This window comes from Gouania willdenowi, chromosome 4 (genome assembly GCF_900634775.1).
Source record: "Gouania willdenowi chromosome 4, fGouWil2.1, whole genome shotgun sequence".
Classification (NCBI taxonomy): Eukaryota; Metazoa; Chordata; class Actinopteri; order Blenniiformes; family Gobiesocidae; genus Gouania; species Gouania willdenowi.
Genome location: NC_041047.1, coordinates 39,455,354 through 39,461,376, shown reverse-complemented (window position 1 = coordinate 39,461,376; position 6,023 = coordinate 39,455,354).

Genomic DNA, 6,023 nt, shown 5'->3' with positions numbered 1-6,023 from the left:
TTGTAATTGACTTTCATGGGAAAAAATAATAATTGTAATTTTAATTGTAATTAGAGAAAATGCCAGTCACCATAATGACAAAGTTGTAATTGAACATGGATAATTGAAGATGTAATTAAAAAATGTAATTTACCCCAACCTTGTTGAATGTTACCCTGCAAATTTACAAGTTCACAAAATACTGTTGAAAGGTTCCCCTCTTAATAATTCCAGCAAGATTCTTTTTGTCTTTTTTTTTTAATAATATAATGCGGTTTCATTTATTCAGACAAATGTTCCTCAGGAAATCCACCTTGATCTCCTGACATCTTTCAACTGTCAACTGCCAGTCTTCGTCAGAGGCATCTGCTGATCACTTTGATGTTTCCTTTGATGTTCTTGACTTCTACATAATAATTCCAGCAAGATTTTTTTGGTTTTTATTAATGTTATTATTTATTTTTGTTTCATGTTATTCAAAAAGAAGACAAAAAGAGTCTTGCTTGAATTATTACGTGGAAGTCACGGAAATGTCAATGCGATCAGCAGACGCCTCTGACGAAGACTGGCAGTTGTCAGTCGAAAACATGTCAGGAGATCAAGGTGTATTTGCTGAGAAACAGTTGTCTGAATAAATGAAACCTTAACGTATTATTTAAAAACAAGACCAAAAGATTCTAACAGGAATTATTACACAAAAGTCTTTGAAGTTTACCTGAGTTATCTTTGCTGTCACATTCCAGTTGCTGGTCAATGGTCTGTGCTGCTGCCCATCCCACATGTTGGACTATGTTTACACAAAAAGCTATTTTGAAGTGAGCGAGGATAATATATGTTGGGTGTTCTTGGTTTTTGTACTGTGTCATTGTTTCTCAGTGCCAAAGATGTTCGTCCTGACAAACACAAAAGGTTCTGGATGATGGTTGACCCCATGTGATGTTGCTGTGATTTTTATTTTTTATTTTGTAAAGGAAACATTTTTAATGTACGCCTGAACTTTTATGGAAAAAATTGAAATAAATGTTTAATATATGTTTGAAAAAAGTCTTTGTGTCTTTTTTACCTTCAGTTTTTTGTGAGTATTAGCAGTTTGTTCAGACTGTTACTGCTTTTTAGGCAGCAAAACCTCACAGAGACAGGCAATGGTTTAAGTCCTACTTGAAGGTGCAAAGTTATTTTGTAAGCATTGGGAACTTTGAATCTGACAAATTACCAATGTCCTGTGGGGTTCCTCAGGGCTCTGTTCTTGGACCTCTTCTGTTTAGCCTTTATATGCTTCCTTTAGGACAAATTTTACAGAACTGTAAGGTTGATTATCAGAGCTACGCAGATGACACACAACTATATCTATCACTGAACCCAGATGACTATGGTTCCATTGAGGTGTTGTGTGACTGCTTAGAAAAAGTTAACTTCTGGATGAGTGAAAACGTCCTTCAAGTAAATCATGACAAAATGGGGATGATGTCTTTGGTAACAAGAAAAAGTGGACTGTTATCAGCGAGCATCTTGAGTCTGTAATAGTCTTCTGACAGGAATCCCCCAAAACAGCATCAAACATCTACAGCTGGTTCAGAACGCTGCAGCTCGGGTCTTAACCAGAACAAAGAGATCAGAACGCATTAGTCCAGTTTTAAAGTCTTTACACTGACTCCCAGTCAGCCTCAGAATAGACTTTAAAGTTCTGCTGCTGGTGTATAAATCTGTGAATGGGTTTGGTCCAGAATACATCAGTGACATGTTAGTCAGGTATGAACCCAGCAGGTCTCTCAGATCTATGGACACAGGTCAGATAGTGGAGCCCAGAGCTCACAGTAAACATGGTGATGCTGCTTTTAGTTGTTATGCTGCAAAGAAGTGGAACAAACTGCAGCAGAGCTGAAGTCAGCATCACATGTGAACATTTTTAAATCAAAGTTAAAGGCACTTTTTTTCTCTACTGCGTATGATTGAGAGAGAGATTTATGGTTATGTTGTTATTGATGTAATGTGTTTGTTGATGATTTTAATTTCTGTTGCACTTTTTGATCATGTAAAGCACATTGAGTTGCCTTGTGTATGAAAAGCGCTATACAAATAAATTTGCCAGGCCTTGTTTTTAATCACAGCAGGGCCACAAACATGTGATTTGTCTGATTTGTGGGTCACATGATCAACATTTATGCCAGCATTTAGAAGAATGACCAATCAGAGCATTGACACAGGAAACAACGAGTTTGTGGTTTTTTTTTTCTTGTGTTTTGATGTTGTTCTTGTGTGTGTTTCTTTTGTATTTTGAAAATCATTTTGTTCATTTTTAAAACGATTTTGTCAGTTTTTGTTATTTTGTATTAGTCATTTTGTGTGTTTTTCTGTCATTTTTGTTGTTTTTCGAGTCCTTTTGTGACACAAATATTGCACCAGGCATGATTTGGTATCCTAATGACATTATTTCAATGTTTAATGCCCTTTGTTGGGTTGGGTTTAGAACATTGTTATCCTTTCTTCTCGACCTTGATCAAAGTTCAAAGGACGTCTTTTCCATACGTAGTGGCTCAGCCGTCATAACAAACATTCATCTGATTGGACGAATGCTCTGCATTTACTGTACATGTGTCCCAAAGCTCTCATCGTTGTTTATTCTTCACTCTGAAGGCTGCACGTGAGTTACAGACAATTCCAAACATTTCCTGACTCTTTACCTATTAGGGACTGCAGTGGAAATCAGATATTCCTGGTATGCCTCCAAGATTCCATAGATTTTCTGGGTAATTGTGTGTTTGTGGGTGTTTAACAAGTTCACATGTGCTGCTGCTGCCAGATGTCTGTTGATTCCCCAGCACAGCCATGTTTGGACTGGTGAATAGTAATAGTTAACATCAGTCATTGCATGTATTTTATCTATCTGATGTACGTGTGTGTGTGATAAGTGTGCAATCATGTCCATAGGTGTAGGGTGACTTTATATCGGAACAATCCATCTGCGAACATTGACTTTTAATGTAAATATTTTCATCTTTTCCTTCCCCTCAGTTAGCCTGGAATGACATTCCGAAGATGCCGTACATTTTCCTCTCTCTGCCTTTACTTGTTGTATCCGTGTGCCACTTTTCTCAGCACAGAAAACAACGTCTTTTCTTTTTCTTTATTCTTTGTCTCAAACTTCATGTCAGAATCAACATCAAAACATTGAATACACACATTCTAATCACTATAGAACAAGAAATAGATTTAGCACAAATTGTACATATGTAATGTATGTATCGTTCAGTGACAAACTCAACATAAAGTAATCAATGTCCATTCTCGCCTAATGCATTTTAACACATACAGTCTACAATACTGTAACACACACACACACACACACACACACACACACTGAATAATAGGATATAGGTTAACTGCTATATCTCAAAAGGGCTTTATATGGGGACTTACCCCTCCCCATGGTAGAACAAAACACGACTGTATTTTTTTCAAAGTATAATATATATGAAGTGAGATAAGTATTCTTGTGGTCTCTGGAATTGGTGGCAGGAATGTTTTTGAGCGTATTTTAGTGATAAACCCTGAGGAAAATTTTTGCAATTTATCAAAAACATGAAAAAACAAAAAAAATCTCCTTCCTGTTTATCTCATATTTGGTACCAAAATAATGACAATGATGAAACACATCTTCAAAAAACAAATTCAGTCACTTCTAAATCTATTTTGGCCGCCAGATGACAAAAAGTGACAAAATAGTCAAAAATATTTGGACTTTGGGAGTAATTTTGCACAAAATTGTCCATAACATTGTCAATATACACGGCAGAGTATCGTTTAAAGTCTTAAAATCATCCCATTCCATTCCCCAAGCTCAGAAAATTAAAACTTTTGTCAAGAAGAAACAATTATTGTGTGAATATAGCCGCCTAACTAACGTTAACCCCTGATTTTCACCAAATAAATCAACAAAAATTAATCAAAATTTGGAATGTACTGGAATGTTTCCCCATGCTTGTACAACATGATGGAAGTCATTTATTCTTCTCAAATTGTTATTTGACAAAATTTCCCTAAATTTAATCAATATTGTCGCTACGTGTCACCTATTGCTTGGATATTGTCAATGTCTTATATAGTCTACATACATGCTTTTATTTCGTTAATACATAGAAATGCAAAGTAGTACTAATGGTATGATTAGTAGTAGTATATTGAAAATGTAATTGCACAAATTTTGCTTTTTGTAAATATATCAAATGTATATTAACAACATCACACTTTTGTTTTTTTGTGGGTTTTTTGAGTCGTTTTGTGTATTTATGTCATTTTTGGAATTCCTACTGGCATTTGTGTGTTTCATGAGTGTTTATATGTGTTTTTGTTAGTTGTTATGTGTTATATTTGCAGCTTGTTTATTGTCAGTCTGTGGTTTATTTTCTTTTGAATTTTTTCAATCTGTGTAACTGTGTAACTGTTTTATGTTTTTGCTGTTGTTGTGTATGTTTTTGGAGTTATTTTGTGTGTTTTTGGAGTTATTTTGTGTATTATGTTGAGCTTTGAATTATTTCCAATTTCTTGGATTACAGTTTTTGGTGGATTTGTCTTAGGGGCCCCACAGAATTAGACCAAGGGCCGCATGTGTCCCCCGGGCCGCCAGTTTCCTATGTCTGCTGTAGGGGAAAGGTCAGCGGTTAGCGCTATAGGACTTGGTACCAGGCCAACAGCAGCATTCCCAACTCATCCTCCTGCAGACAAATCCACACAAATCTGGAGCGTTGTATCAATGACCATGACGATGATGATGATGATGATGATGATGATGATGATGATGATGATGATGATGATGTCAGGGCTGTTGTATTTATGACTATGATTTCACCAGTTTGGCTCCCAGCAACTGTAAGTGGTTTTCACTCAGTCACAGAGGATTAGGAACAGATGTCGGGAATGTTCGTGTTTGTTTTAACACCAGCAGTGAAGTTTGAGGCTTAAATTAAAACACATTCCCTGCAAATGATCCACATTTGAACAATGTTCTCCCCATCCTGTGGGATGCGTTCCCTCCAGCAGGGATGGAACACACCATGGATCCTCCTTTCAAAACACATTTTGTTCTACATAACCCGGTGTGAGATATTTGGAAAAAATAACTGCAGGACTCTGTGCTTTCCCTTAATTTCCATGGAGATTCCAAAACTTCCTGCCTACATCAGCCATGGAATGTGCCCCCGCCCCACAAACATTTCCACATAAATCAAGGCCCCGTCCTCTAATTTTCAGGACTGTTATGTATAGAAGGTCACATGGTCCTGATTTGTTAGGCTTATTGTTAGATTTTTACACCAAAGTTAAAAAAAGACAAAGAAATGTTGCTTAAACTCTACGTCCTCACTGAGTGATGTTTTTACACACACACACACACACACACACACACACATATATATACTGTATATATATATATGACCTTTGAACCAAACAGCAGCTATGTTGAAACTCTCAGGTCAGTCTGATCCTGATCCGCAGATATATTTGAGGAACACACAAACACACACACAAACACACACACACACACACACACACACACACACACACACACACACACACACACACACACACACACACACACAAACACACACACACACACACACACACACACACACACACACACACACACACACACACACACACACACACACACACACACACACACACACACACACACACACACACACACACACACACACACACACACACACACACACACACAAACACACACACACACACACACACACACACACACACACACACACACACACACACAGACAGAGATTCCTTGCTTTTATGAATAAAGAGATGATCAATCAGAGTCTTAATACAGGAAAAAAAAACAAGAATTTAGTTTGTTTTTGTGGTCATTTGTGGCAGTAAAAAGAAAAATTAGAATTAAAAATGTATATAGACCGTCTCGAAATTCACGCCAACCACACTGCGTATACAATAATGCAAAAATGATTAGTAACATAATTGATAATGTTGACGACAAAAAACGTGTTTAATGTTGTAAATTCATGATAAAA